This window comes from Salmo salar, chromosome 22 (genome assembly GCF_965601325.2).
Source record: "Salmo salar chromosome 22, fSalSal1, whole genome shotgun sequence".
Classification (NCBI taxonomy): domain Eukaryota; kingdom Metazoa; phylum Chordata; class Actinopteri; order Salmoniformes; family Salmonidae; genus Salmo; species Salmo salar.
In genome coordinates this window covers 7,040,886-7,061,766 of record NC_138312.1, presented here as the reverse complement: position 1 = coordinate 7,061,766, position 20,881 = coordinate 7,040,886, and the positions used below count along the sequence as shown (strand labels likewise).

Here is a 20,881-nt window from a genome sequence, read left to right as displayed (position 1 = left end):
GGCCTTGCACACACCATACTGGCGTTCCAAACACCATGCTCTACCAACTACCAAAATAGTTGATCTTAATATGTGATATGTTACAATGTTGTTACTAGAGTAATTACAATTTTACTCAGGTAAAATAACTTGATGTTATGTGTTACCAAAATACATTAGCCTACTCTAGTAACAAAATGATATTAACATGCTGTATAGCAATTATGAACATTGAATCTGTAATTTTTCTGTATGTATTTGTACAAGTTTACTTTGATTTTTTTCCATCTATTTGGCAACAGATTTTCATGCGAATATTTTTTTTTTAATCTCAAAAGAGATGTTACATTCAAATGGACCTGTTGCAGATAAAAGGCTGTGTGTGATGACATAGTTCACATAAAAATAACCTTTGCAGTTAAATTCCTATGTACCGAAAGAATACAAATTAAATGGGTTTCCTCGTATTTTCAACTCTACTGATGGTTTTTTCAATAACAACACAACTTGTGTTATATTGCAAATGTGCCCACTCTGGTCTTGACACATGTGCTCTACCGAACAGCTGGCAGTTACAGTGTGGGAGAATAGCCTACATGATGAGATTATTATGGACAAAAGAACGAGATTTTTTATCTGTCAAAAGGCATCCAAGCATCGATCATCATTTTTCCAGATGAAGACCCTTCAATATGTATTGGAAAGGAGCACCAATCACCGCGTGCTCTTTCACACCACATTGTGAAATTGATCATAATTTCTTTAATCTGTAGCCTAATAAACTGCATTCGTTCCAAGCGGGGAAACATATAATCGCATTTCCTTCGCTATTTCTCGCATAATTCATTTTACCGACACAAAAAAAGATACCACCTTTTCTAGAGCATTTTATTTTGACAACATTTTGAAAGTTTATTGACAAATTCGCTGTTTCCAACACGCCTGGGGTGACATTTTTTTATCCGACATATTTAACCCGCACGAAAAGGTCGGATGGAAACCTGGTTCTAGATCAATATTATGCAATGCGCCTTCAATCTTCAAATGTATTGCGTTCCTAACCTACTGTATGCATTCCCTCCTAAAACGTTGTGGTCTGAATCCATTCCAGGTTTTGCGGTGTACCTTGGATTCCAGTAAGGCGTAACATTCAGGAATCAGCATCCCTAGTGCCACACACGCTGCTGCTCAAGAAAGGAAAAATTTTATACCTAAGCGTCAAATGAGACCCGTATCATTTTAACACCACCATATGACCAAACAATTTAATAAACGGTTACAGATAAGTATCATATAGTAAATATGATAGTGAATTATGATTTAATTGACAGTAAAAACAAATTAATATGTAAAAAAGAATATGTAATTGTAATATTATCTGTTTTAACATATGGTTTATTCTGTTCGCTTGCATTGCATGGTCTTTAGCTAGTGGAAGAAACTATTATTGCACTCCAAGCAGCCAGCATGGTCTTTCTTTTTTTATAAGAAAAACAAAAAGTGAACTTCCTGTTTCGGGGTGGTCCACATACTTTGAGAAAGGAGGGAGGGAGGGAGTGGGGAGGAGAAGAGGTCTCGCATTCCACCATTGACTGTGCAACCAACTTCGGGTTTGCGGGAGTTTGGTTACCGAATATGGGGTTTGTTCAATGCTGTCCTGCACACTGATTTCGTGAATTACCTATAAAGAAAACTATGGGGAAAAAGCTCCTAAAAATTGGACAAAGACGTGAATTGAACACGGGAGGAATAGAAGAAAGAACTAAAGGATAATTCCTGCAGCTCCATCTGTACGTCTGCCAGAACGCAGAGAGAGAGAGGGAGCTTTATTGGAAATTCTCGAACCCCCAGCGGGACGCAAGAGATCTCACCCCCAAGCTTCCAAAACTTCCCAAAGTCTTGGGATCAAGTCAACAAACTGATGCAGACGTCTTCAACTTTCCATAGAAGGTATTGCCATGCTTAATCTATTCGGTCTCCATACTACGTTACAAAAAAAAAATCGTTGATATGAGTGGTTTTGGAAGGAAAAGTGGTGCTGAAGGTGTCTTTGTTGTTTGTTTCTATGCAAGTCTTATTTTGATTTACCAGTCATGTAATGTCATGTTGACTATATATTATGGCTATTGTCAGATTGCTGTCACCTCGGGCGAGGATGGTCTAATTGGGACACATTCAATCTAATAGGTGATGGTGGTGTGTGCGGTGTTTACATTGAATAAACAGAATGAATCAATGTTAGCCAAAATTCAGCAAATTCATTGTCTTTAGTTATTTAAATTGATTGATTATAGGCTATTGCTGTCAGTGGAGCACATCTGAAATATCTTCAATGAATAATGAATAGTACATTTCAATAGCCTACCTTATTTTAACTAGTGAAGAATGCCTCTCATTTTTAACCGAGCGTTGGACATTCCCGACTCATCTCACTTCTTTCCTTGGCTTGTAATTCTCTCAAAGTGTTGATAATTGAAAATAGCCTTTCAAGAGTCAATGCATGTTTTGGCATTTGTCTTTGCATGGAGAGATTTTGCTTATCGTGCCTCAAAACAAATGATCTAGAGAATTTTGGAATTACACATCTTACATGTCCCACCACTACCTCAACATATGCTAGTGGAGGTTTTGATAGTCTATCCGGCCTGTGACACAGCCACACAGACTCAAAAGCCATCGGCCTGCACGGCTCCTCGCCATGTGTGTCCCAGAATTCCACAGAGGGGTTGTAGGGGCGCATGATAACAGCTGTTTCTCGTAACCTGAAATACTTGAGGTGCCAATATATTTTTCAAATGTCATCTGTCAGGACACCCACAGCCACAGCAAAACAACCTCATTATTGACCCGATATGTAGGCCTATGACATAAGATCCAAGTCCTTTGGTGATCATGTTTTTTAAACTTTCTTTCTTTCTTGAGAAATGGCCCAAACCACAATATGAAATCCCACATGAAGCTTGTTAATCTCAGTAATTACTCTTAAAGAGTTTTTAGGCGTTGATCTGCTAATGTGGTCAGATTATGACCCTTAGACAACTTTAAACTAATATAGAGGGTTTGTCAATACTAGTCTGACCTCAACAGGCAAACCTTTGTAACCTCTGTATCCTTTATTGACAAGGAGGAGAGCCAGAAGACTGTTGTATGGCAATCAACACACTCCACAGCCACAATATCGCTCAACATCTACGAATAATGCCTGAATGTTTAGCTGGTCTGGTCACAAAGTCAGGGAAAACCTAACCTTGCGACCTAACAAGAAAAATTTCCTGACCTTATGGGACAACATGGGACATAATTACTGATGAAATAGAAAGGGATTGAGATTTAGAGCAGCAAGGAGAGGAAAAGAGAGGAGGAGAGGACCGAGGAGAAGAGCAGAGAGGATGAGAGAGAGAGGAGAGAGAGAGGAGAGAGTTGCACTTGTCCCATGACTGGTCTGTGGTCTGGTTGGTGTGAAAACCTCTGCAAAGGATCTTGGATCTTCCTCCTCCTAGTCTTTATCAGAGTGTGATGGGCCTGTGTTATGGCCAAAAGGCGCCCCGCTAGGACAGGACCTAAACAAATAAAGTATACAGGAAGTATCTCTCTTCCTCTACATGGTAGCTACCTATCGGAGCAGTAAGATGACTTGTACTCTGTTTTATCACCAGCTAGCTGATAAGTCTGTTTTCTCATTTACCTCAGAGTTGATCTATCTATTTATATAACCAGACGGCTCAGTTAAGAAGCACATTCTTATTTAGAATGATGTAATTGAGAGGCAATGTTTTTATTACTGTATTATTATTCATCATTGAAGAAAACGGTTTGATCATAAACATAGACTATAATGTTTTTAGAAACCTATTTATCATAAACATACATATTGTGACTAACGGGTGAATGTTTATGGAAACATAGGGAAGTGGTCTTGAATTATGGTTGGAGTTTTCAACTTGGCGAGCGTTCAGCGGAGTTAGACACACTCTGGGAATTGTGTTATTCAGGAAGTCCCTCTCCTACAAAGAAGACCACAAACAAATCAAAGTGAATGCAAATCGAAAGTCCAGGTAAAGACGTAGAAGAAACCAGATTTTGGAAGCTGGCACTTAGCATTGCCGAGAACACACTGGACTCAGGCCAGACAAGACCATGGCAGACCACTGCCAGGCAGACCAGGCAAGCAGCAACAAGTGGTGTGTTTTTGTCCAGCAGATTCCATTTTAGTCCGCTAAGCGTGGTACACGTCACGTGACTCACAGCATTGGTCACATCCCCCCTCCCACCTCTCTAAAAGAGAGAGAGAGAGAGCGAGAGACCACCCTCACTGGGATCAGAGGCCCTCAATCAGGCCCTTTCACACCCTGTGAACCTGAAACAATCCGGCTTTAATAGCAGCTGTCTTTCCCGGGCCCATGGACCTTTAGAGCGGCTGCAGCACTGCCATAGGCCCTCTCAGAGCAGAGCGGCTGCAGCTAGCCTAGCGCTGTGTGGTGCAGAGAGCCAAGGACTGGGACTGGGCTGTGGATGCACCAGGAGAGTCACACACACGTGCTAGCACATGATTCTCGATACTCCTATACCCCTCTCTTTCTTTCTTTATCCCCCTGCAACTCTCCTTTTCTTCCTTCATAATTGTGTCTCATTCTCTGTGAGGATTAGACAAAAGAAAGAGGGTGTTTTTTATCTGTTAATTTCTCTCTTGCCGTGGGGTTTTGGCATTATAGCGTGCCCGGTGGCAGTGCTGTTTCTCAGTCGGTTCCTCTCTTTCCACCTCTTTCTCTCGCTCTCGCTCCCTCTCTTTCTCCATCTCCTTGATTGCCTCCTGTCGATCAATAGAAAGTTGTCGTATTTTTGTTGTTGTTGCTCTAACATAAGTTATTGGTCACGTTCGTTGAATCTCTACTGCATACGAACTGAGTTCTAAACTTCTTCCCCATAAAACCTTGATGAAACAGCTAGTGTCGTTAGTCTGTCTCAGGAGGAGTGGAGGAGTGGGGGAGAGAAAGAGAATGGAAGTGGCGGAGGAGCTCTTGCTTTACTAAGTAGATGGTTGACACAAGAGGGCAAAGGCATTAGACATTTTGAAAGGTTGAATGGCATTAGCTGTGGATCACACAGAATGGAATGGGAAATGTCATAGTCATGGGAAATATCTGGAGTATGGTTTTTCACTGCTGGCAGGTTCAGTTGAATGGCTTGGGAAATGAAATTAAATGAACTTTCAATTAAAGAAATTTCATTTACATATCCTCATCCCCAAAAATGTTATTTATTTAATGTTCATTTTTACCTGGCAAGTCAGTTGAGAATACAAAACCTTTCATCAATGCCTAATGATTGTGTCTCTCTAAGCATCTATTTTTATATCAATTGTGACACAATCAACCATAATGATTTCCAAGTAGTTAAGAGCAGAGGAAGCTCAAAGTGTGTGTGTCAGTGAGATGTGTGTGTTCAGAGCCCGCGGGGTGTCGCCTGTGTGTGTGTGTGTGTGTGTGTGTGTGTGTGTGTGTGTGTGTGTGTGTGTGTGTGTGTGTGTGTGTGTGTGTGTGTGTGTGTGTGTGTGCGTACGTTTGTGTGCGTATGTTTGGCATGCACATGTGTGTGTGTGTGTAGTAGCATGTGTCAAAGGAATGTGTGGTGTAGTAGTTCGGGTTGAGAGAGAGGCAGAGAGACAGAGATGGGGGAGAAAGAAGGAGGGAGAGAGAGAGACAGGGTGAGAGAGAGAGAGAGAGAGAGAGAGAGAGAGAGAGGAGGGGGGCAAGTGAATTGAAAGAGAGAGAGAGAGTACTGCTGCTGACAGTAACAGGCAGAAAGGGGAAAGGGGGTTACCTAGTCAGTTGTACAACTGAATGTCTTCAACTGAAATGTCTTCCGCATTTAACCCTCTGAATCAGAGAGGTGCGGGGGTCTGCCTTAATCGATGTCCACGTCTTCGGCGCCCGGGGGAACAGTGGACTGGATCCACCTCTTCTCTCTCTGATCCAACAGGCCTTTGAATGAGGGTGGTGGACTGGGAGAGACAAAGGGAAAGAGAGAAGGAGAGATGGAGAGAAAGAGAGAGGCTGCTGATGTCCCATGTGGTAGATATTAAAAATAAAGCGGGTGGTAATGGGAACCAGGTGAGGGACACACACACATGCTCATGGGAGTCGTATGCCACGGTGATCCTTGCTAATTTCCCTGTTGTGTTAGCATAGCCCGTCACAATGAGGTCCTAGGAACTGATCAGGGTTTACAGACTGGTACTGATCAGGGTTTACAGACTGGTACTGATCAGGGTTTACAGACTGGTACTGATCAGGGTTGACAGACTGGTACTGATCAGGGTTGACAGACTGGTACTGATCAGGGTTGACAGACTGGTACTGATCAGAGTTTGCAGACTGGTACTGATCAGAGTTTACAGACTGGTACTGATCAGGGTTTACAGACTGGTACTGATCAGGGTTTACAGACTGGTACTGATCAGGGTTTACAGACTGGTACTGATCAGAGTTTGCAGACTGGTACTGATCAGGGTTTACAGACTGGTACTGATCAGGGTTTACAGACTGGTACTGATCAGGGTTGACAGACTGGTACTGATCAGGGTTTACAGACTGGTACTGATCAGGGTTGACAGACTGGTACTGATCAGGGTTTACAGACTGGTACTGATCAGGGTTGACAGACTGGTACTGATCAGGGTTGACAGACTGGTACTGATCAGGGTTTACAGACTGGTACTGATCAGGATTGACAGACTGGTACTGATCAGGGTTTACAGACTGGTACTGATCAGGGTTTACAGACTGGTACTGATCAGGGTTGACAGACTGGTACTGATCAGGGTTTACAGACTGGTACTGATCAGGGTTTGCAGACTGGTACTGATCAGGGTTTACAGACTGGTACTGATCAGGGTTTACAGACTGGTACTGATCAGGGTTTACAGACTGGTACTGATCAGGGTTTGCAGACTGGTACTGATCAGGGTTTACAGACTGTTACTGATCAGGGTTTACAGACTGGTACTGATCAGGGTTTGCAGACTGGTACTGATCAGGGTTGACAGACTGGTACTGATCAGGGTTGACAGACTGGTACTGATCAGGGTTTACAGACTGGTACTGATCAGAGTTTGCAGACTGGTACTGATCAGGGTTTACAGACTGGTACTGATCAGGGTTGACAGACTGGTACTGATCAGGGTTTACAGACTGGTACTGATCAGGGTTTACAGACTGGTACTGATCAGGGTTTACAGACTGGTACTGATCAGGGTTTACAGACTGGTACTGATCAGGGTTTACAGACTGGTACTGATCAGAGTTTGCAGACTGGTACTGATCAGGGTTTACAGACTGGTACTGATCAGGGTTTACAGACTGGTACTGATCAGGGTTTACAGACTGGTACTGATCAGGGTTGACAGACTGGTACTGATCAGGGTTTACAGACTGGTACTGATCAGGGTTTACAGACTGGTACTGATCAGGGTTTACAGACTGGTACTGATCAGGGTTTACAGACTGGTACTGATCAGGGTTTGCAGACTGGTACTGATCAGAGTTTGCAGACTGGTACTGATCAGGGTTTACAGACTGGTACTGATCAGGGTTTACAGACTGGTACTGATCAGGGTTGACAGACTGGTACTGATCAGGGTTTACAGACTGGTACTGATCAGGGTTTACAGACTGGTACTGATCAGGGTTTGCAGACTGGTACTGATCAGGATTGGCAGACTGGTACTGATCAGGGTTTACAGACTGGTACTGATCAGGGTTTACAGACTGGTACTGATCAGGGTCAGTCAGTGGATGTATTGGGGTCAGATAGAATAGGACTAAAGCAGAGTGAAACATTATGAAATGAAATGGCAGTCAGTGGATGAAATGGAAGTCTATAGTGGAGTAAATGGTAGTCTAGTGAATGGGGGTTTGAAAGCCAGTCAGGGCACAAGGTGAATGAAACATATTCTATCTGTGTGTGATGAAAGAGGAAAGGTAGAGAGGAGGAGATAACTACAGCTCTTTGGATTTATTTTCTTCAGATCACAACTTGCATTGTCTTGACTTTTGAAAATTCATGTTAATATGAACAGCACATGCAAGACAGCGCTTCATATCTGTACTGACTGTGTTCACTTTTGAGCTAAACAAGCAAATCTAAATTATTGAATTGGAATATTTGTAAGTTAACAATAAGTCCTTATCCCTTCATATCTCGTACAGGTTATACCGCACTTGATTGAAAAAAAATACAATGAAGTCATTCTATTTGGGGTTGCTGAGTTGCTGAGTGATCGCTTTATCTTTAAACTGTGCGTGTGTGTGTGTGTGTCTGTGTGCGTGCATACGTGTGAGTGCGTGCGCATGCATCTGTGTGTGTGAGTTTGTGTGTTCTCTCATGAAGTGCTGTTGATGACTCACACGGTGTCGTTCTCTCTGCAGACAAAAAGAGATGACGAGACAGCGTTTTATATTTCCTTCTATTGCAATGGCAACCATGCGTTTGGGTTCTGTCATCCGAGTGATTTGAACACTCTGAATTTTCAATGTTGATGTTCTCTCCTCTTCTCTTTCCTCTTTTCTTCTCTTCCAGCTTTCTGTAAACTTAACAAATCAGAAAATCCTCCAGAAACAGATCACTAATCCAAATGCCCTCAGCAGCATTTAACACACATAAGACTTCCAGTCAAGTCAATAGAGAAGCTGAGAAGTTCATACACAGTCACTTAATTTCCACAGCGTTTATGTGATAAGCTATTACAATTTATTGCTGGAACATTTATTTCCGACTTCCAGTGGAACTGGAAGGAACGCAGACTTCTGTACACACACACGCACGCACGCCCGCCCACACACACACACACACACACTCTCTCTTCATTGCCTCGGCGGTTAGCACATTGCGTGTGTTGATGGGCCTCCAACCCTCCACAACCAATCTACTATCACAGCTCTGAGATAATGATCCAGATCAGGGAGGGAGTTGGCTGGCAGATGTCCTGATTCCTGAACTGACAGGCCTGTTCTGTCCTCACCAGTCCCACACCAACACACTGACTACAGGAAGAAGATTCTCTGTCCTTTCTCTTCTGTGTGTGTGTGTCCTCTACCTCTGTCTCTGTCTGTCGCCCTCTCTCTCTTTATCTCTCTATCCTTCTCTGGCTTTGTATCACTGTCATATGCATCTCCATTTACTTGTAGTTCATATTCTGTTTCACTCTTTCAGTGACTAGTAGTAAAAATAGTAGCTTTAATATGTTTGTTGGGTTCAAAATATGTGGTTTTAATATGTTGTTGGGTACAAAGTCTCATGATCGCACACCACTTGAATCAGATCAAATCATGACACATGGTCATAACGTTATCCTAGATCATTTACAGGACGTTTATAGAGTAATGTTGTAAATGACACACACACACACCTAGATAAGTTACCAGGTAGTTATAGATAGAGTCATGCCGAAAGTAAAGTAAATCACTGAAGCTGGAGACTTATATCTCCCTCACTAACTTTAAGTATCAGCTGTCAGAGCAGCTTACCGATCACTTGTACCTGTACACAGCCCATCTGTAAATAGCACACCCAACTACCTCATCCCCATATTGTTATTTATTTTTTTGTTATTTTGCACCCCAGTATCTCTACTTGCACATCATCATCTGCACATCTATCACTCCAGTGTTAATGCTAAATTGTAATTATTTTGCCACTATGGCCTATTTATTGCCTTACCTCCCTAACCTTACTACATTTGCACACACTGTACATAGATTTTTCTATTGCGTTATTGACTGTACGTTTGTTAATCCCTTGTGTAACTCTGTGTTGTTGTTTTTGTCACACTGCTTTGCTTTATCTTGGCCAGGTCGCAGTTGTAAATGAGAACTTGTTCTCAACTAGCCTACCTGGTTAAATAAAGATGAAATATTTGTTTTTTTTTAAAGTGACACCCAAGACTAGATACTGTACTTCACTAGTTGTAAGTAAAAGGACACACACACGACTATATACTTTACTAGACATAGATAGAGTGATAGGACACACACATGACAACTAAATGCCACAAGCACAGTATCCCCAAACAAGTTGTAGATAGAGTTATGGTCTTTTCAGACAACCAGTGGCCATCGTTAGCAGTGTCGGAAGTAAGGTGAGGCACAAACATGCAACTAAATGCCACAAGAACTATCCCGCACCATCCCCAAGGGAATTATTATATATTTTTTTAAAGACAAAAACATACGAAATAATTTATCTTTCGTCTCTCTGTGTTTTATACATTTACTTCAATTTGCAAGAGGCTAAATGTATCTCACCGGAGAAAGCATCCGAGAGAACGAAACTGTGCCCTTCTGTCTCAGTATGTGTACCCAGTCTATCTGATGCTGTCTGGACAGAAAGACTATGATATTGTTGCTGCCCGAGTGGCGCAGCGGTCTAAGGCACTGCATCTCAGTGCTAGATGTGTCACTACAGACCCTGGCTCGATTCCAGGCTGTATCACAACCGGCCGTGATTGGGAGTCCCATAGGGTGGCGCACAATTGGCCCAGCGTCGTCCGGGTTGTAAATAAGAATTTGTTCTTAACTGACTTGCCTAGTTAAATAAAGGTTAAATAATACAATTAAATCATAATAATTGAATGCAAGGGAAGCCAGTGAACATCTGGCCTCCATTTATTGAAAAAATAATAGCCAATCAGCGTTGAGCTAAATTGAGCGAGCTCAGATGTGAATGGTCCTGGCACATCCAAAAAAAAAGTGTCAAGGGGAAGCCAGTTTGGATTTGGCTTCAGACCAAATGCCGTTATTGACAGAAAAAAAACTTGAATTGTTGCGTTGTGTTGTTGTCCTCCGGTGGCTAGCTAGCTAAAACTGTCCCTTTCCTAAATTAGCCACGGATGGAGATAGGGATTTGGACATGTGGTTTTACTTAATTCTCCGTACTGGCCAATGGTTATAAAGGTGATTCTGATCCAACCATAAATTCATACATTGTACCCCTGGCCTGAGAGGATAGAACTTAAACGTGTAGCTAGGTGTAGTATGCTAATGTTAACTAGCTGGCCTGGCACATTTTTGCCCATGAAAGGAAGTTGGCTAATGAGCAAATATTTTTGCATCACCATGCTTGACTATGCTGTAGATCATGTAACTGTTTGTTACATGCAATATGTTTTGTGGACTTCACCGGACAGATGTTGCTCTCCGGTTTTGTAATGAAACAAATGTGTGGTTGAATTTATTCTGCCACTGTGTCTTCTTATTGTCTCGGCCTTCGGCCTATTTGTCACAGTGTCAAGGCATGTGAACTAACAGGTTATAGAGCAAACAACGCAATTATTATTAACACATATGTTGTAATATGGCTTTTTTGGGGGGATTGGCTTCCCCGGGTGATTTTACCCACACACTGCTACTGCTGAGAAGAGCACTCAGTATGAAGCCATGTCCAGAAGATTCCTACTTTTTACTAAAACTGTCTTTTAGAGAACTCTAGAACTGACTTTATAGAGCAGACTACAACTGATTCTAGAGTGATTAGAATTAGAACTGACTCTAGAACTGACTTTATAGAGCAGACTACAACTGATTCTAGAGTGATTAGAATTAGAACTGACTCTAGAACTGATTTTATAGAGCAGACTACAACTGATTCTAGGGTGATTAGAATTAGAACTGACTTTATAGAACAGACTACAACTGATTCTAGGGTGATTAGAATTAGAACTAACTTTATAGAGCAGACTACAACTGATTCTAGAGTGATTAGAATTAGAACTGACTCTAGAACTGACTTTATAGAGCAGACTACAACTGATTCTAGAGTGATTAGAATTAGAACTGACTCTAGAACTGACTTTATAGAGCAGACTACAACTGATTCTAGAGTGATTAGAATTAGAACTGACTGTAGAGTTCTAAACTGTTAATTCTACACAGTGCTTTGATGTGACAGGAGGAGATTTACACCTCTATCTGTCTGACACACCTTCTAAACGAAGGTACTTCTGAAGATTACAAATATTTACAAAAAATCATTTTCAGAATTAAATGTTTAACAACAAGCAAGGTCCAGGTGATTGTGTTTAGTTATAGATTTAATATTTTAGCGATATTTGTAATCAGACATAATTTTAAGATAAACCCAAACAGGATACACAACACAACAGCAAACACAATAAAGCCCTCATTGTCATTTTTGGGGATTAAATAGACTAAAAGAAGTTGAATAAGTTGTTTGCTCTTTAAAGCTACATCTGTGCTTTGTATTACGTTTCTGTTTACTCATGTTGTATACAAACCGGTAAATGAAACTGGTAAATGAATGTATAAAGGAATAGTCAACTTCCTCTTTGAAAAAAAGATGAAACATTGAGACTAACAACTGTTAGCAGTTTTCAAGTGGGAAAAAAAACTAATATGGAAGTTACATTTACCCCTTTTGATCTTAACGCATCTACCAGCGTACATCTGAATCTTCTTTATCTAACACTTTATGTGGCGAAAGCAGAACAATACAAGTCTCTCACACACACACACAGCTAGCTACACACTGATAATACACACACGTAGCTAGCTATACACCAATACCAATACTGTTTCTGTTCATTCAATGCAACTCACAAGACAAACCCAATTAAGCTTAGAAAAATAATATTGTTGGCAGGAACTGAGAAAGAGTTCTATTTCATTACCGCTGGGGATTCTCTCTCTGAAAACGAGGGAACCAAATAGAGTGAGAGAGGGAGAAAGTGAGAGAATTTTAGAGGGGGAAAGGAGAGAGAGGAGAGATAGAAAGAGAGGGAGAGGGAGTGAGAAAGAGAGTGCATTTTAGAGAAAGAGAGTAGGAGAAAGAGAAGGAGAGAGGAAAAGCAGAGAGAGGGAGAGGGGGGAGCTAGAGATGCAGATTGTTTTAAATCCGTAGTGAGTCAAGCTTTAAAATTTATGCCCATAGGCTGCTTCTTGGGTGGGCTGCAGGCAGCAGCGGGGAGAGAGAGAGGGAGAGGCTGGAGTAGGAAAGCAGGGGAAGGGAAAGTTGCCGACTGATTCCAGACTGCTCAGCTTCAGCTTTCCTGCTGGAACACATTTTACAACTCAACCGTCCTGGTCTGACTGGCAGCACGCCTCTCCTTTCTCCCCCTCTCTCTCTCACTCTCTCTCTCTCTCTCTCTTTCTTTCATTCTACTCCTCCATGTGGATTGTTTTTTACTCATCCCTTCAGTCTTAATGTTAGGACTGTCTCTGAAATAGTATTTCCTTTAGGTTAAGACCACAGACCACAGGCACAGACCTTTTGGGGGGGTCAGGTGCTCAAAATGAAGAGAAAAAAAACGGCACCCCCCTTCCCCCCCGAAAATGTTTTACTTTTTTGATCAGAAATACAGTATTAGACATAGTTAATGTTGTAAATGACTATTGTAGCTGGAAACGACAGATTTTTTTTATGGAATATCTACATAGGCGTATAGAGGCCCATTATTAGCAACCAACACTCCTGTGTTCTAATGGCACGTTGTGTTAGCCAATCCAAGTTTATCATTTTAAAAGGCAATTAGCCTTAGATCATTAGAAAAACAGTTTGCAATTATGTTAGCACAGCACCGGGGCCTCCCACTCCTCTTTCTATTCAGGTTAGAGCCAGTTTGCTCTGTTCTGTGAAGGGAGTAGTACACAGTGTTGTAGTAGATCTTCAGTTTCTTGGTAATTTCTCGCATGGAATAGCCTTCATTTCTCAGAACAAGAATTGCCTGACAAGTTTCAGAATAAAGTTCTTTGTTTCTGGCCATTTTGAGACTGTAATCGAATCCACAAATGTTGATGCTCCAGATAATCAACTAGTCTGAAGAAGGCCAGTTTTATTGCTTCTTTAATCAGAACAACAGTTTTTAGCTGTGATAACATAATTGCAAAAGGGTTTTCAAATGATCAATTAGCCTTTTAAAATTATAAACTTGGATTAGCTAACACAACGTGCCATTGGAACACAGGAGTGATTATTGCTGATAATGGGCCTCTGTACGCCCATGTAGATATTCCATTAAAAATCAGCCCTTTCCAACTAAAATAGTAATTTACAACATTAACAATGTCTACACTATATTTATGATCAATTTGATGTTATTTTAATAGACAAAAAAATTTGCTTTTCTTTCAAAAACAAGGACATTTCTAAGTGACCACAAACTTTTGAATGGTAGTGGACTTCGTTTACAAACATAAAATAAGATTATATTTTGGGTTCTGGTGGGGTACGACAGTTGAACTAATCCATAAGGCATTTCTAAGTTATATTCTTCAAGAATCAATGGGTACATATCATTCATTTATAAATCCAAAAATGTATTTAGCAACTGCAGATTGCTCCTTTAATGTTATTCAAGGCTGGAGTGTGTTCTTGTTAACTCATGCAGAAAAGGAATGAGGAAGAGTGTGTGTGCGTGAGTGCGTATGTGCCTGTGTAATTCTGTGCATGCGTACTGACTGTGTGTGTCCTTTTGAAATATGCTCTCCATTCCAAATAGCATGTGTTTACATAATAACTATGTTATTTTCCATAAAGTGAAAGCAAGTAGTTTATCCAATGGTCAAAGAAACTACATGATTTGCCAAACTTCTACCTCGTTGAGAAGAGGGTATACTAAGTGAAATGACACACGCACACACACAGAGAGAGAGCGAGAGAGAGAGAGAGAGAGAGAGAGAGAGAGAGAGAGAAATCCTCCAGTCAGGCCTTGGATCAGATAAGGAGTAATTCTGCCTCATGGGTTTCATGCCAGTATCCCAATGTTTGTTTTGTACAGCAGGAGAAAGATCAGGCTCGTCTGCTCAATTCAATATAGGCCTGTCAAATGTAAAAAAAAAATGTAATCGAGATAATCGCAGGAATTTGCTTTGATTAATCATGATTAATCGCAAATTCAGAATTTGATCAAATTGTGCTGTAATTTCCGATTTTTGTATATATAAAATATTGACGTCTTGATTTTGTCCAAAGTAATGGTTAGCAAAATCAGGGAAATTGATAAAGCACACTTTCTTTAACCTCAATGTCAACTTGTGTTGACATTGTTGTTTTTCACTGTATAGATTACACATTTTGGATGTTTTCATTGTACTTCGAACACTTCCAGACAATGTTATTAATCAAACGCATTTACACATTTTCAAATACATTAAAATCCCTTTTAGGCCTGTCTATTAAATGTAACAAAAACCAATGGACGGCTAACAATAACAGAAGATAAAAATAGCTAGCTAGGATGAAATGGAAGGCTAGCTATCGTCTGTAAACAATTGTTGGAAAAATGACTTGTGTCATGCACAAAGTAGATGTCTAAACCGACTTGCCAAAACTATAGTTTGTTAACAAGAAATGTGTGGTGTGGTTGAAAAACGAGTTTTAATGACTCCAACCTAAGTGTATGTACACTTCCGACTTCAACTGTATGTGTATCTTATAAGCACGTGCTCACAATGTCTGGATGTAGCATTTCTATCTTCCAATCTGGGCTAGGTATATTGGATAGCATAGCTAGCTGTGAGTGCTAGTTAACTAGCTAGCTTAAAATATGATTTTCACATGTGAAATTGCAAATGTCACATGTCTTTTGTAAGGGTTTCTCTCTCAATGTGTTCTCTTTATTTCTCTCTCTCTCTCTCTCCACCTCCACATTGGTTGCTCTATATCTATCTGAGCTGGACAATGTTAACTCGCTCAGCAACAAACAAATTCTGAAATGATGTTGTCCTTTCAAGATTTAGAAAGGGACACCAAAACGACGGTCCAGAGTGAAATGGCTCTGCTGTCTAAAGCTGTCGTTGGAATGAAATGGTGAAAAACAGTGTAGTACAATCATTTCAAAACGATATCCTGACTAAGAGCTAAAATAGATATTCTTGTGTAGAATAGATTTCTTCGTTTGTATCGAGTAATCTCAGTTTCTGCATTCTCTTACGTTGAAGGACCATGTTTCATGTTCTCTGTTCCCTCTCTGCACACCAACCTATGGGCCCTGGAGACCATTTTACTAGGCCTGTGTTGTTAGTTATCGGCTAGCATGAAGTGGAGAACCTTTTCTAGTAATTAATGGCCACAATTATGCAATGGAGGCAATGGAGGAGGAGAAGAGGGGTCTAGGGGGTCTGCTCTCTACTCTGCAATGAATACCAGATGTCTCCCTGCCTGGCCCGGGTCTGGTCTCTCAAGAGTTCAATTGTTCTCAAACACTTACAGTGGGGTCAACCTGTATACCGCGGCTGTTTCCCAAATGGAACCCTATTCTCCATACCGCACTACATTTGACCAGAACTCCAATGGCCCTGGTCAAAGTAGTGCACCACATAGGGAATAGGAAGCCATTTTGGGACGCAGCCCCAAGCCCTCCGTAGCCCAGTCCACCCCAGTCAATCTATCCCCCCCAGAGCCCTACGACAGTAAATAATAACCACCCCTTAATGGTTTACTAGTCTTTCAATAACCATAATAACCTCATGTTGAATTACCTTGCAGAGATGTAGACAGACAGGCTGGGCTGAGCTGGCGCAGGAGGGTGAAATATGTGCCTGGCGTTGCGCTGCTTTGACAAAGAATGTAGTTGAGCTAAGGCCTTGAGCAAATATTGAAGTAAAACGTTTTTAAATGTCTCTCTCTCCGGTTTTCACCACTTCTAATAGCACTTGTTTCAGTATAGTGTGTCTGTCAGTGTATGTTGTGGTGTAACCAACATCTTAACTTTAGATTATTCGTTCATTCAGCTGAGCCAGCTGATTCAAACAGCAATGAAGTCATCATAGTCTGTGGTTCTGGTGTAGTGCCTTACTGAAGGAAAAAAGAACTTGTTTAAGTGCGGGAATTTAAAGAGTGTAAAGTTATTGAACTGCAGCCTATAGGAATGTGACGGCCCAAGTCAACCGTGATGTAATAACCGGAAGACAAATCGTTGGCAGGACACAGCAATGCATGCCACACAACAACCTCAATAGCAAAATGTGTCTTTAGTAAACAACAAATGCCTCTTCAGTAACTAACAAAAATACAGGGCATTAAAAGAGACACATCAGATAGTTTAGAGAGTGAGTCTGGCCTTTTGGGGACCGGGTCCTTTTTGACCACGCACCAAGCTCCGCAGGTCTCCTCTCAGGGTAAGACTTATCACCTGCATGTTGTGGTTGGCTGGAGACTGATGTGATGGGGTATGAAGGACCAGTTGGTTTCACACCAATGACTGGCTAGAGACAGCGACTGTCTCGCTACTGTGTGTGTGTTACTACTGGAGCAAGACCTTTTACCAGGTCTACAATCATCACTTGCTATTTTGTTTTACTAATTTGTGCTAAATCTCTTAGTAAGTCTCCAAACCTAATTATTTTTAGTTCTTTTGTTATTTTGTTTACAAAAATATCTAAGAATGAATTTTTTTATGAAAACAAAATGTATGGTAACATTGAAAAGAAATGGGGGGGAAATTGGAATTTCAGTTTCCTTCCTGAATTGCCTGAAGTGAAATGTAGTTTAGGAAGTTCAATCAGGAAGGCTGGTCTGAATGGCTCGCCCATTTTTTAAATGAGTAATCTCATATAATTCACATCGCTTCCTATCTCACTCATCAGCATAGAAAGTATTTACACTGAGTGTACAAAATATTAGTAACACCTGCTCTTTCTATGACATACACTGACCAGGTGAATCCAGGTGAACGCTATGATCCCTTATTGATTTCACTTGTTAAATCCACGCCAATCAGTGTAGATGAAGGGGAGGCGACAGGTTGAATAAGGATGTTTAAGCCTCGAGACAATTGAGACATGGATTGTGTACTGTATGTGTGCCATTCAGAGGGTGAATGGGGAAGACAGAAGATTTAAGTGCCTTTGAATGGGGTATTATAGTAGGTGCCAGGCGCACTGGTTTGAGTGTGTCAAGAACTTCAACGCTGCTGGGTTTTTCACGCTCAACAGTTTCCCGTGTGTATCAAGAATGGTCCACCACCCAAAGGACATCCAGCCAAATTGACACAACTGTGGAAAGCATTGTAGTCAACATGGGCCAGCATCCCTGTGGAACGCTTTCAACACCTTGTAGAGTCCATGCCATTGAGGCTGTTCTGAGGGCAAAAGGGGGTGCAACTCAATATTAGGGTTCGATGCCAGCTGCCCAGCATAGGGCAACCTGTTATCAGCATCTGGCTCTGAGGAGCATTCCTCAGAGACGAGGTCTACCGCAAACTATTTAATAATGTTCCATATTGTATTCTGTATCTGTTGTCATTCAGTTAACCCTGTACTCGATTGAAAGTGAATTGACCCTGTCATTCTGGACTCCTCAGACCCTTAGTGTGATGACCTGTGGCTGCGCTCTGCTTGAAGCAAATTTTGGAAAGACAATGTCACTGTCCTGCCTTCTGCAGCTGTTGTTACAACCTCCCTCCCAACCTGTCATCTTCTCCTCTCCTGGAGACTCCCCCGCTCTTTTCCTCCTTCTCTCCTTCCTCTGCCTCTCCAGGGGGACAGGAGGAGTGCACCTGCCATTGGAGGAGCGGGGGAGTGTGAGAGAAAGAGAGAAAGTAAAAGAGGAAAGGAAAGGAAGGAAGGAAGGAAGGAAGGAAGGAAGGAAAGAAAGAAAGAAAGAAAGAAAGAAAGAAAGAAAGAAAGAAAGAAAGAAAGAAAGAAAGAAAGAAAGAAAGAAAGAAAGAAAGAAAGAAAGAAAGAAAGAAAGAAAGAAAGAAAGGAAACTGGTGGGGGGAGAGAAAAGGAGAGGAGGAAATGATCCCAGTTAGTCAAATCAAATCCAACTTTATTTTTATTTGTCACATGCGCCGAGTACAACATGTGTACACCTTACCGTGAAATTCTTACTTACAAGCCCTTAACCAACACTGTGTGTGTGAGCGTAGCCTGTGACAGTGTGTTGAAGCTCAGTTAGTGTGTGTGTGTGTGTGTGTGTGTGTGTGTGTGTGTGTGTGTGTGTGTGTGTGTGTGTGTGTGTGTGTGTGTGTGTGTGTGTAAGGGAGAGTGAAAGGGTGCGAGAGAGACAGTGAAAGGGAAAGTGTGTGTATGTATGTGAGAGGCTGTGAGATTGTGTTGTGGCCCTTTGATGCAGGTCTCTCTCTTAGTGTTGGTCTGTTGTGTAGATCCCGGACTCCTGCTGGGCGTTTACACCCTGCTCACCCTGCCTGGCTTTATTACAATAGAGCCAAAACAAGACCTCTACTACGCTCTACTGTGCTCGGCCTGCTCTGCTTCTCATAGGCAAGTTCCCAAGTTCTTCTGGGTTCCCCGCTCTTTCCATGTCTTCTGTGCAATGCAAATATTTTCCCAGAGTAGGAGTTTTTACCAATGTTGCTTGTCGAATAGTAGATTCAGGACGTTTTGACAGAAGAGTTCACTCTGAGAGATGTAGAAAGATTCTTATCTGTGTTGTATATTGAGTCTATTGTTCTTTATAGTTGATAAAGGTGTGTGTGTGTTAGGGATTTGCATGCTGATTCCCGTCACACCTGAACAAACACTGCCAGGCTACCTGAGACCCCCATGTATGGCCCGCCAGGTAACAGACCCATATTGACATTCTATCTTACAATCTCAGATGCTTCCTTCCCCACATGAGGGAAGCTCTGGCACCTAGCCACTCGGTCTTGTGGTGTTGCAAACATGAACAGGGATGGAGTTACTGCACTTCCTGAATTGACTGAATGGAAAACTGAATTGACCCAAACCCTGACCCACATGGGGCCGCAAGTGCTCTATAGCGGATGACAGTGCATTTGCTGGGGAAGGAACTGTGGGACTGCGGGCCGGGACCCCGGGTCCTGTTTCCCAGGGCGTTGATCTGAGCTGAGTGTTTCCCCAGCCCGAGTAGCAGGTTCAGTCCACTTGTCTAGTTCACTTGTCTTGTTTTGTCCACTTTGGATGGACAGTTGCTCCACTGTGGCACATTTATTATCATTTATGGACCCTAATAATTTGGCACCACCTGCAAGAGTTCCTTTCCTTATCCACCAGGCCCTAATTTAGTGACAGAAAATGACCTGCTTTGGTTTTTGGTTTTGGTGAAAGTTAAGCTTTGACAAAGACCACACATTTGTGAGAAGTGATTTACATCTGTGGATTGGTGATTTACATTTGTGGAAAGTGATTTATATTTGTGGATTGGTAATTTACATTTGTGGAAAGTGATTTACATTTGTGGAAAGGGATTTACATTTGTGGATTGGTGATTTACACTACGTGGAAAGTGATTTACATTTGTGGATTGGTGATTTACATTTGTGGATTGGTGATTTACATTTGTGAATACATTTGGCATGATATTGCTCCCATACTCTTAAGCTGAGCACATGCCCTCTCATGCAGTTAAAACGTATTTATCGATGGTTGTCTCTCACCGCAGCTGTAAAAGAGAGATCTGCTCAGCGCATGTGCCGTGTGTGACTGGGTGTTGGGGGGAATGAGAGGGTTGAGGAAGGGGGTGGATGTTGTGCAATAATAAGGACGTTTGTTCATTACTGGCAGAGATCTGAGGTCCAGGTCCTCAGGGAGAGGGCTCAGCCAAGGGTAGGTCATCGTTAGGTACCGTAGTGTACTGGACTCCTCCTTGGTTTAAAGGGTCATGGACTCGATGTCCAGCTAAACCTAGCTTATGGAATAGTGTGTGTGTGTGTGTGTGTGTGGTGTGTGTGTGTGTGTGTGTGTGTGTGTGTGTGTGTGTGTGTGTGTGTGTGTGTGTGTGTGTGTGTGTTGGGGGGGGGTCATTTACTACATTTCTACACAATTTAAATACTCTAAAATTATAATTGGAGAACAGCAAAAACAAAAATGACCCCAGCCATTAATTATCACCGCAATATTAGGTTTAAATGTCTGTGGAATGGCACATACAATGTCAACCACTACTCAACCTCATCATAAATGTACTA

At 41.7% G+C, this 20,881-nt stretch overlaps 1 protein-coding gene across 1 annotated transcript in view; it reads left to right on the top strand.

Moving 5' to 3' along the window:
• Positions 1 to 1,321: 1,321 nt before the first annotated feature.
• LOC106582669 (zinc finger protein GLI1) overlaps positions 1,322 to 20,881 on the top strand; it is a 130,557-nt gene continuing 110,997 nt past the window's right edge. The window contains exon 1 of the mRNA XM_045705279.2: positions 1,322 to 1,929. The gene's annotated coding sequence lies outside the window, so the exon portion shown is untranslated. The remainder of the gene's footprint in view (positions 1,930 to 20,881) is intronic.